The sequence below is a fragment of the Nicotiana sylvestris genome, chromosome 11 (genome assembly GCF_000393655.2).
Source record: "Nicotiana sylvestris chromosome 11, ASM39365v2, whole genome shotgun sequence".
Classification (NCBI taxonomy): Eukaryota; Viridiplantae; Streptophyta; class Magnoliopsida; order Solanales; family Solanaceae; genus Nicotiana; species Nicotiana sylvestris.
Window position 1 is genome coordinate 137469589 of NC_091067.1, and position 12535 is coordinate 137482123.

Here is a 12535-nt window from a genome sequence, read left to right on the forward strand (position 1 = left end):
TGTACATCATGCTAGATATCATGTTTAGGACTTATGCTGATATTTTTGAAACCCATAGTGGTCGTTTCTTGCTCTCATCTCATTGGATTCATTGATATTTCGTACTCAATCACATCCATGCATTCATATCATATCTCAGTCTCAGTTGTTACTTATTGATATATCATATTAGTGTTCCGGGTCAGTTTTCATGACATTGTGAGCCGGTGGGTGAGACTGGAGAAATTGATGACTGAGTGAGGCTGAGAGCCTGATTATGAGTGACAGTTATGAGATCGGGCTGCACGCCTCAGTATGTTTTATTGATTATTGAGTAAGGTCGAGGGCCTGATTGATTTATGCCATGATTGGCTTGTTATAGCGCTTGGGTCGTAGGAGCCCCTCCGGAGTCTGCACACCTACAGTGGGCATGATTGATTATATTGAGGGATAGGTCTTCCCTGGACATGGATCTTGTCCGAAGCATTTATATACATGGAGATGGACCTTCTCTATGGGGCCGGATTGGCCTTCCTCGGTACTGAGTGATTGATGGTCAATGATGTATATATTCCGGGATGGATCTTCCCTGGGCCAAATAGGCCATATACAGTACCGAATGGTTGAGTATGATGAGTGAAAAGTGTGATACAGTGAGGTTGAGTACTCTAAGAGTGTGAGTACATGATTCATCTATGAGATACATAGCTTTGGCATGCATATATGGCATACACGGATAGAGACGTATTTTTTCTCATGTTGTACGGTATCACATCATTCATGACTTTTACTAATTGGTATATGGGCATAGAGTGTTAGTTCAGACTTGTTATTTGGAAAGGAAATGAAGCGTGTTTATTTATTGTGGAAAGGATCTTTCAGGAAAATTACAGTTTTCAAACTATCTCATGATTTTTCGATGATTTCGATAAAAGATTTGGGTTTTCACTGATATTATTGAAAAGCGGAACTATTTTTAAAAAAACTATGTAAAAGTTGAACATTTTCACCTCTGAGATTATTTCATTGTCTATATGTTTTACGTTGTATGAACTGCTATTGGTTATTTGTGTTAGACTAGGCATATGTTCCATCTCGTCACTGCTTTCAGCCTGAGGTTAGGTTTGTTACTTTTTGAGTACATGTGATCGGTTGTACTCATACTGCATTTCCTGCACATAGCGTGCAGATCTCAAATGTCGATGTTTATGTGTTTGATGGTTGTTGGATTTGGGGTGTACATGCGTTCCTACATTAGTTGTCTCTTGTTCACGGTAGCCTTAGATTCTAAAACTCTATTTATGTACTTTTCAAACAAGAAAATGTACTCTTTTCATATCATCTTTGTAAACTCTATTTTTTAGAAGCTCATGATTAGTACTACCAGTCCTTGGAAAATGTAATAGATCCAGATAAATTTATTTATTTTTAATTGACATATTAGCATTATTGAGGTTGGATAGTTATTAGTTGGCTTACCTAGCGGGTTGGGTTAGGTGCCATCACGACTAGTAGATTTTGGGTCGTGACAATTATTTATTTCAATTGTATAAATCTTTATTTTCAGGTCAAATTCAAAAAAAATATTAAACAAAACTTTATTATATTTAGCCAAGTAAACAATTTAGCATATATAATATAGTTCTATCCAAGTTTTATTATAAATTATATTCGAAAAAAATTATCTAAAATAGTAACATACTTAAAAAGGTAAAAATATATTTTATTTTTAAAAAAATGTCACATACACAGAAAAATCCACGTGGCAGGAGAGTGCACCCACACTCTTTGCCACATCAGCATCCAAGGGGGTAATGGCTCTCAAAAGGCCAAGTTGAGGGGGTAATTAAGATCACGAATAGTTTAAGTCTGTAACGAATAATTCGTGCCACGTTTAGGGGGTTTTAAGGTATTTTGCCTATTTATATTGTACAGTTAATATATAGAGAGATGTATTTTGTGTTAACAAGAATAAGTTAAATACTGTATTCACTGTTCTTGGGATATAGAGAGATGTATCAAATATTAATAAAAATACAATTAAATACTATATTCACTGTTCCTGGGACAGTATTTGCTGATGTTGTTTTAGTTCAATGAGTTCTCTATATTCAATGTATCCAAATGTATTAAGATTTCTATTTATTTCTCTGTTTTATCTAGCAATTTGTTCAAACATATATATATATATATATATATATATATATATATATTATTTTTTTAATGAATGACTGATGCATAGCAAAATTATAGTTATTAGTATGTATTTAATTGTATGCAGTATTAAATACTCAGATGTATTCAGCAGTATGTATCTAACTATATACAATATATTCAATTGCTTTCAAGCAGTACTGCCTTCTATAATCATTTTCTTCAACATACAATACCTGTATATATAAAGTTTCTTCAATGCAGTTTGTTTTCATTGATTTCATTCAATAAACTGACGCTATGTATTCAATTATATATAGAGCACATTGATGTCATATTTTACTACCTGAGAAAGAAGGGCAAGTACAACCAGACCACTACCTTCAAGTATATAACTGTTGATTGTATATTCAAGACAAGAATTACTAAAATCTTCGACAGGTATGCTGATACAGATAGTAATGCAAGTGTAGCCAAAGAAGAGGATGTAGTATGCGAGGACATTAGGGGCTACAGATTGCTTGCTAATATACCATGGCATACTGTTGACAATGTCTTGATACCAGTCAACTTGAAGGACAAACTTCATTGGATATTGGCAGTTGTCTCATTCAAGGAGAGATGTATCAAAGTATATGACTTATACAGATCAGCAAGTCATGATGCCTATGTGGGTTCTAATATAGATAAGCTTGCTAAGCTTGTACCTCTGTATCTATCGATCAGTGATTTTTACAGAGATAAACAAGGCATAAATTGGTCTCGTGACCCAGCATACAATGACAAGGCACAAACTGATCCCTTTGATGTTGTTTTCATTTCGAATCTACCTCAACAAAATTCTGGGAGCATGTATGTAACCAATCCTTTTGCTTGTATCATTTATATAACTAATAATATAAATTGTTTTTAATTGTGTCAATCTACATTTCAGGGATTGTGGTTTGCATGTCGCGGCATACGCAGAGTACTTGAGCACCTTTGGTTCGATTCCACAAACAATATTTAATGCCAATTTACTCTGTCAAAGATATGGTACGCTCCTTTGGGACTATGCTATGCAAAAGATAGATGCTCCTGATGCCATTGGCGAGAATGAAGCACCGTCAAAGATTGTTAGGCAATTCACGGATTCGAACATTTCTGTGAAGATAGTTTTAGAATTGAAAGATAGTATTGCAAGATAGTTTTGTATGAATTGTAACGACCCGACCGGTCTTTTTGAGCTCTAGCGCGTCGTTCGGCAGTTTGAGGCCATGATCAGCTTCACTTCAAGTATTATGACTTGTACGCATTGTCGGAATCGAATTCCGAGAAGTTCGGAGTTGATTTGGAAAGTAAATTCTCATTTCAAAAGCTTTAAGTTGAAAGAATTGACTAAGATTAGATTTTTGAGTAAACGACCTTGGAATTGGGATTTGAAGATTCCAACAGGTTCGTATGATGATTTCGGACTAGGGCGTATGTTCAGATCGAGTTTTGGATGATCCGGGAGTATTTCGGCACCTATTGTGGAAGTTAGCATTTTAGAAGAATTTCATAAATTTGGGTTAAAGTGCATTTCACTGCTATCGATGTTCGTTGGGGATTCCGAGTCTGGGAATAGCTCCGTGTGGTGATTCTGGTATTGGGAGCTCGATCGAAAGTGGATTAGGAGGTCTGTAGGTTATTTTGGAGCCATTTGGCGAAAGTTAGAAATTTAAAGGTTTTTGAGAAATTTGACCGAGAGTTGACTTTTTGATATTAGGGTCAGATTCCGATTCCGAAAGTTGGAGTAGGTCCATAATGTCGAATGTGCTTTGTGTACAAATTTTGAAGTCATTCCGGATTGATTTGATATGTTTCAGCGCAAAATATAAAAGTTGGAAGATTTGAAAACTCGTAATTCGATTCAATACGCGACTCATAGTTTTGACGTTGTTTGACGTGGTTTAAAGCCTCGATTAAGTTCGTATTGTATTTTGGGACATGTTGGTATAATTAGTTAAGATCCCGAGGGCCTCGGGAGGATTTCGGAAGGTTAACGGAATGAATTTTGGACAAAAGAAGCTGCTGCATTTTTCTGCTCCAGAAGCTATTTTTGGACAGCAACTTGTGCAATCGGAGAGCTAATTGTGAGAGCTTATATCTTGCAATCTATAACGAATCTGAAAATGTGTAAAACATGAAAGTTGTAGCCCTTGCATTCTAGTTTCCAGAAAGTTAAACCATTCATGATTTGGACATTTTATCGGAAAATTATAGTCAATTGAAGATGGCCGGTGGAGCAGTTTCGACAGAATTTTCTAATGCATGGAGCCGATTTTAAAAGCTCATATCTCGGAATATATAAAGATTTATAAGGTGTACAACTATCAAATGAAAGATCTTCGAGTCTAGTTTTTAAATCTTCAAGCCGTTTGTCATTTGGATATTTCCACAAGGAGTTATGCTCGTTTTAACAGAATGTATACAGCAGGGGAAAATTGTAATAGGATGTACAGCCTGCACAGCGCAGGGTAGAACTCGATGAAGCCTGGGCAAATTGTTTTAAGCACAAGTTTTGGCCCATTTCTTTCATTTGGCTTGGACGATTTTGGAGAGCTCAAGGAGGGATTTTCACCAAGCAACACTAGGTAAGTGATTTCTTCCTATTTTTGAGTTAAATATGTGATCTTACATGGATTTAGACATGAAAAATTAGTATAAATTTGAGATTTTTGGGGAAGACCTAGAATTTGGAATTTTGGACTTTTAATTTGAATTTGAGCATGAAAATTAGAGCAAATTGTATATTTGAGTTGGTAAAGCTATGGGTAGAATTTATCTTCGAAAAATTTCGGAATCCGGGCATATGGGCCCAAGGGCATTTTGGTCAACCTTTCGAGCGGAGTTGGGAACTTATATAATTTGAATTGTTACAAGTATTAGAGTGAATTTTTAGTGGTTTGCCCGTTATTTGAATAGTTTTGGGGCGTTGTGCATCAATTGGAGTCGTTGGAAGGGCTTGGAAGCCGGTTATGGAAATTTCTGAGCGAGGTGAGTCTCCTTTCTAACCTTGTAAGAGGAAATTGTTCTCATATGTGAAATAATTGGATATGGGCTCCTATTTGTGGCGGCTACGTACGCACGAGGTAACGAGAGTCCATGCGTAGCTACTATTATGTTTGAGTTCGGGTAGTCTAGGACCTAAAAGCATGCTATAATTGGAATATTTGTAATCTTATTGATAGTTTGAATTGCTTAAATCACGTCGAATTAGTAAATGAATTTCTAAAAAAGATTAAACTTCATTTTCTTAAATTGTTAAAAGAGAATTAGCTTTCTTTGGATAATTGTTCCATGTTGACTCCTTGGTTGACTTCCTGTGTGTGTTTAATTTTGGAACGGGCCGAATGCCTCGGTAGATTAAATAGATGCATCTATGGTTCGCGTCATTCGACCCTCTAGCAGTGCACGGTTTAAATATTGTTGGATCGAGTCGTACGTCCTCGGCATGATTTGCGCATGCTTGTATTGTTTGCCTTGAGATTTATTGATATTGATATTTGCTCTTCCCGACTTGAGATAATTGAAAATGAATAGATTATGAATCCGGAGATTTTTAATACAAAAAGGAACTTTTACCTGTTCGTGGCTTATTTGAAATTATTGTCGTTCTTAATAAATCTATGATTACTCGCATTAATAATATATTATTATTGGACCACTAGTAAGTGTCGAAATCGACCTCTCGTCTCTACTTCTTCGAGATTAGACGGGATACTCGTTGGGTACATGTTGTTTTCGTACTCATGCTACACTTGCTATGCATTTTTGTTACACAGGTTTATGTGCGGCTAGTGGCTTAGTGGCATAGTGGCATGGTTGATACGGGGACTTAGGTGAGTTGCATTTATCGAGACGATCGCAGCCAGTAGAGTCTCCTTCAGAGTATTGTACTGTATTTTCATTTCTATCCACTTGTATTCCGGATAGTTTCTGTATTTTATTTCATTCCCTATTAAATGCTCATGCACTTGTGACAGCGGGTTCTAGGATGATCGCGGAATTTTTCAGTAGTTAAATTTTGTAAAGATATCCTCATTTATTCCGTGGAGTTTATTATTTATTAATTATTTGTTTAAAGGAAATGATTTCAAAATAAATAAAACGAGAAATTGCTAGTAAATTATTATTGGCTTGTCTGACAGTGGTGTCCAGCGCCATCACAACCCTTAGTGGATTTTGGGTCGTGACATGAATACAATTTGAATATTTTTTTGGTAAAGATGGTGTTCTGTTAAGAAAAAACTCATGTGTTTCACTATATGCACTGTATCCATAGTGTTTATTCAGCAGTTTATAATTTCAAATATTAATGGTGTTTCAATATTTTGTGCAACAGTTACTATTCAACAGGTTGTAGTCATATGTACTCAGCAAATGTATATAAACAATATGCATTCATCAGTATTCTAAAATTAATCCTTTAGCATATTGTATTCATATATATATATATATATCAGGTTTTATATGCATCATGTATTGGTACTATATGTGTACTGTATTTTTTAAAAATATTAGGGTGAAAGAATACTTGGAGATTGCTCTGCATTCTTTATATACACATACAGTATTCAGATATATTTAGTAGATTGTATTCATATGTATATATGTATTCAGATTATTCAGCAGATTGTATATTGATCATGTTTTGAGATAAATTCAAGAGATAATATTGTATGTGTACTGTATTTTATATTCACACATTGTTCAAATATATTCTGTAGAGTAATATATTCTTGAGATTTTACTGTATGCGTAATGCATTTTGTATTCATAAGTATTCTAATGTATTATTTTGTATGCGTATTGCAATTTATATTCACATCTATTCAACAGATTGTTCAACGGAACCTTTGTGTATACATATTTATTCAACATATAAATTTGTTTAGCAGTTTACTAAATTATATTCCTAAAAAGAAATCATCACGCAAAAATCCAATAAACCAACAATTCAATATGTATTATTCCAAAATGTCGTCGGTCTACATCCTACATGGAGCATTTCTACAAGTACGCTTATTATGTCCTCTCTGCGACAATTCACTTAACGGCTTATCGCACTTCTTCTATGGCCTTCAAAGAGGTCTTTTCCATTTAGGTGGCAAGACAACTTCTGATATATGTGTTGTTCATTCCAGTCATGCAGCGGATACACGGGCACCTCGTATGTCATTACCACAGACTTGGTTTGTAATAGTCCGAGCAATAATCTTCTGGCATTAGAAACTTGCTCTTCAAGACAGCCCAAGCGTGTGGGCATGGTAATTCGTCAACTTGGAACCGCCCACAACTACACTTTCTCTCTAAGAGGAAAACGATGTAATGCCTTCCTTCATCGTTTATCGTATGCAAGTATTTAGTCGATGATACAACCTACATTTAAACAAAGACCTGTAAGTTTTGAACATTTTTAAAAAAGTCATATAGGTCTCAAAGAATAGACATATTAAATAAAGTATACATATATACAATAAAAAATAAATAAAATATACAGAATTATCATATATATTGAATTAAAAAAAATATGAATAGATAAAATACAAAGATATACAGTGATATACAATAAAATATATCCAATGCCAGGTAATAAGTCTACATTTACGCTGGCAGAATATTAATGTTGATGACATTTTAACTAATGAATACAATAATATAGAGTAACATACAGTCCATCTGCTTAGGAAATGCATCTGATTATAAACAAAGCCATTGAATGTATAACGACCCGGCCGGTCGTTTTATGAGTTACCGCTCCATTTTCCCCATTTCTGCTTCTTTATAGGTTGATTCAGCTGTATTTCATCGTGTTGTGTTGGTTAGTTTGGGTTCGGAATGATTTTGTAGAGAAATGAAACACTTATTCTCTTAAGTTGGTCTTTTAGTTGGAAAAGTCAACCGGAAGTTGACTTGTGAGAAAACGATCTCATAATTTGATTTTTATGATTCGGATAGCTTTGGAAGGTGATTTGGGACTTAGGAGCGTGATCGGAATGTGTTTTGGAGATTCGGAGTAGATTTAGGCTTGAATTGGCGAAATTGAAATTTTGGCATTTTCTGATTGATAGGGGAGATTTTGATATAGGGGTCGGAATGGAATTCTGGAAGTTGGAATAAGTCTGTGGTGTCATTTGTGATGTGTGTGCAAAATTTTAGGTCATTCGAACAAGGTTTGATAGATTTTTGATCGAAAGCGGACTTTGGAGGTTTTGGAATCTCTTAGGCTTGAATCCGATGATGATTTGGTGTTTTGATGTTGTTTTGAGTGTTCCGAAGATTGGAACAAGTTTGAATGATGTTATGGGATATGTTGGCATGTTTAGTTGGGGTCCCGAGGGCCTCGGGTGAGTTTCGGATGGTTAAACGGATAAAATTCATGTTTGAAAAGTTGCAGATTTTCCTTCAAGTCTGTTGCAGACATTTTGTTCTTCGCGATCGCGTATGAGTGTTAGTGATCGCGTAGGCTCAGTTGGGCAGGGTGAAAATTGTTCTATGTGATCGCAGAGATCCGGGCACGATCGCGGTGGGCTGTGAAATTGTTGTTCGCGAACGCGTGGCCAGGATCGTGGTCGCGTAGAAGGGATGAGCTGGTGAGAGGGGTATAGGATTGTTCTATGCGATCGCGGAAGGTAGCTAAGGCAGTGCCATGCGATCGCGTGGAGTTTGTATGCGATCGCGTAGGGTTAAAATCAGGGCAGTCAGTTTTGTGTTTCGCGATCACGAGGCATTTTCCGCAATCGCGATTAAGGAATTTAAATCACTGGGCAGAATGTTTAAAAGGCCATTTTTGCGATTTTTGACTGTAGTTTACCATTTTTGAGTCGGTTTTGGAGCTTCTTGGGGGAGATTGAAGGGAGAATTCAAGAAACTTTGAGGTAAGATTACTGAACCTAAAACTCGATCCTATGTTGGTTCTTACTTGTTTAAACATGAAATTAGTGGGATTTGAAGCCTAAAATTGGGGAGTTATGGCTTGAAATTGGAGACTTTGATTTGAGGATTTGAGGGGTCATTTGTGGTCGGATTTTGACGTATTTGGTATGTATGAACTCGTGAGAGGATTCTAGTTTTGTAATTTTTATCGAAATCCGAGACGTGAGCTCGGGGGTCAGGTTTGGCCAATTTCGAGATTCTTGATGTAAATTGATTATTTTCGTGTGGGCTTCGTTCCTCTAGCATATATTGATGTTGTAATTCTGATTTGGATAAATTCAACGCGAGTTGAGGCCGAGTCGAGAGACAATCTGGTTTGAGGTAAGTAACCATTGTAAATCTAGACCTGAGGGTATGAGACCCCGGTATTTCGTATTGTTTTGATAAAAGAGGTAACGCACATGCTAGGTGACGAGCGTGTGGGCGTACACCAGTAGGGATTGTGACTTGGTCCATCCCGTAGCGACTATTTAGCCGTGTATTTGATTTGAACTCTTATGATATCCCGTATTTTAGAGATTGATACTATATGTTGGGTTGTACGCCGTGTTTGGGGCCTTGTGCCGACCTGTTTAGATCCTTAGGAGTGTCACACCTCCTTTTTACCCACCCGAGAGGGATATAAGGGAGTTTTTCCAATTAAAGTGATATTATTCGAAATGTGATTATTTATTTGTTTCAGAGTCACCACTTGGAATAGTTTATTTGGTATCCCAAGTCACCGGTTTATTTTTAAATCGCAAATCGAGGAAATTTTGACTTTTATTTAAAAGTCTGCGAACCAGAAATTCTAAGTAAGGAATTCTGTTAACCCGGGAGAAAGTGTTAGACACTCCCGGGTTCCGTGGTTCTAGTACGGTCGCTTAAACTATTAATAATTGGCCTATTATCTGATTTACTACATGTTTTAAACCTATTATGCATTTTAACTTTATAACAGCTTTTAAATTATTTTATGGAATTATTCTGGAACAAGTCACGATTATCGTACACTTGTTTGTTTGATACACATTGCGAATCATGTCACGGGAACCGTACCCACAATCTACAACATGTTTAATTTATTAAAGTTATTAGACGTTGTGGTCGGGTCACATAAATGTACCCCGGATTTGGAAATTAGGTATCACAACTACGTCACGGGAACCGTATCCGTAGCTATGATGATTTTATTATAAACACGCCTAAAGCAAGCTACGAATGTTTAAAAAGATGTTTTACTATACTAAATTAATACTTACTGTGAGGGCCATAAGTTATGAGTTTTATTTGTGTATGGCACACCTCAAATTATTTTAAAAGAAAAGCATAGTATTTCTCTAAGGTAAACTAAAGATGCTCATACTCTAATCTAATTTAAAATTAGGTATCACAACCACGCCACGGAAACCGTACCCGTAGTTGTAATAATTTAATTACGTGCCTAAAACAAACTACGATGTTCGTAATTTTCCTTCTACTTCAAGATTATTGTGAAGACCATGAATTAGGAAAGTCATTTGTGAAAATAGGGGTTAGCCATTGATTCAGTAACAAATTCAAATCCCTACGACATGTCAACAATTGTGCATTTAACACCACTAAAACCATAATAAACTTTCTTTTCATCTAAAACCCAGTACTGGACAATATCTGAAAAACTCAATAAAGAATACTATATGGCAGACAAAATACATGTTCCTAATTTGACCATTTAAGTCTAACTATGCTTTGAAAAGAATAGAAAATAGCAAATGATACGCCAGCTTTTAACCATCTCCCTAACTTCAAGCCAAATCAATACCTAAGTTATTTAAAAAGGCTCCAACTTTTCATTATTCAACATGCCCATCCCAAAAAAAAAAAGATTAAATTAAATAAGCAAACAAATGAAAGTAGGAAAAAGAAAAGAACGACATTGCATTAAGCTAAAACAGAGGATTTCTTCAAGATTTCATAATCTTAAGTTTCCATTTGCCACCATAATCAAATTGATGTTTAAACACAGTAACCCAAACCAATTTAACATCAGATTTTCATGAGCCTAAACTTTCCTTTAACAGAATTACAAATGACATAATTTATACATGGCCAGAATTTGAGGCAAACTTAAATAGAGATAAGTTCACGTAATTTTCATTCAATGAAATCAGATCACAAGTTATGAGTTTGCCGATTACACTGTTAAACTTAGGAATGACAATAGTCTTATTTATTTATCAGTCACATGCTAAGGACCCTCTAACTTGTTTGTTTAACCTTTCAACTTATTAGACAATGACTTCCCATTTTGTAAAAAAAATGAAATTGTTGGCGGTCATGAGCCATAAATAATATCTGCAGACGAGCACATGGTCTTGCAGAGAGTCAATCATAATCCCACTTTCAGAAGAGGAACAAATATCTATACCTCACAAAATTTTGGACCAAGGAACTCTGATAAAATAATTAATAATGCTATCTACAATTTGTTACTCCATAGTCACTGTAAAGCGGCAAATCCAAGACAAATGTGTTCATACAATGAATAAAGTCTAAGGCAAGCAAATTATTATTACAATACACAGAATCCAAACAACAATAAAAGATAGAAGGAAAATAGTCATGACTTTATATTAAATCAGATCTGGAAAAATACAGAGGTAAGAGAACATACTTACTTGGACAAGAATTGGCATATTTGTACGGAAAATCGGTTAAACCAAACCAAACCCAGATCTGAAACTCGATAACCACAAAATAGCAAAAAATGTGAGGAGCTCAGCATCAACAGACCCGGCAGAAAATCAACAGCCTCTGTTTTTCCTTTTTTTTTTTTGAAATTTCGGTCCTTGACCTACAGAAAAGAAGGAGTCGAGTTCTGAACTCAAATGTTCTTCAATCTTCCTTTAGAGGATCCGATTCTTTTTTTGTTTTTCAAACTTTTGTGATTTTTTCATCTTCATTTCAAAGTAGAGGTGTGTGTCTGAAGGTGAAAGATGATATTAAGGATGAGGAGGAAGGTCATTTTCTTGTTCTTCAAGATCAGAGAGCGAGAGAGCAGTCATCTCTTTTGGATCTAGGGGTTTTTTCTTCTTTTTTTTTTTAATTTTCTGTGGCTTTGAGAAATGAAGAAGATGAAGTGGAACCGGCTAGGTGCGCCATTTTTTTCTGCTTGGGATCTAGGAACAACAACAACCTAGTGTAATCCCACAAGTGGGGTCTGGGGAGGGTAATATGTACGCAGATCTTACCTCTACCCCAAGGGTCAGAGAGGCTGTTTCCAGGAGACCATCGGCTCGAAGAGGCAACAAGACACACTATATTAGTACTATCAATATACTCATAATAAAACAATATAAAATACCATAAAAACCATAACATAACATAAATACCATAAAAAACAAAGTAACAGCAATATAAGAGATATAGGAAATACGAGAAAGATGTAAGGTATTAATACACAGAAGATAAAGCACATCAT

The 12535-nt window shown here is 35.6% G+C and overlaps 1 long non-coding RNA gene across 1 annotated transcript; it reads right to left on the reverse strand.

The window, feature by feature from the left end:
- Positions 1 to 7102: 7102 nt before the first annotated feature.
- Positions 7103 to 12253, reverse strand: LOC104245235 (uncharacterized). Its single transcript, XR_715683.2, has 2 exons — positions 11733 to 12253; positions 7103 to 7536 (listed from the first exon to the last, which is right to left on the reverse strand). It is a non-coding gene; the product is annotated as an uncharacterized lncRNA (long non-coding RNA).
- Between the last annotated feature and the right edge of the window lie 282 nt (positions 12254 to 12535).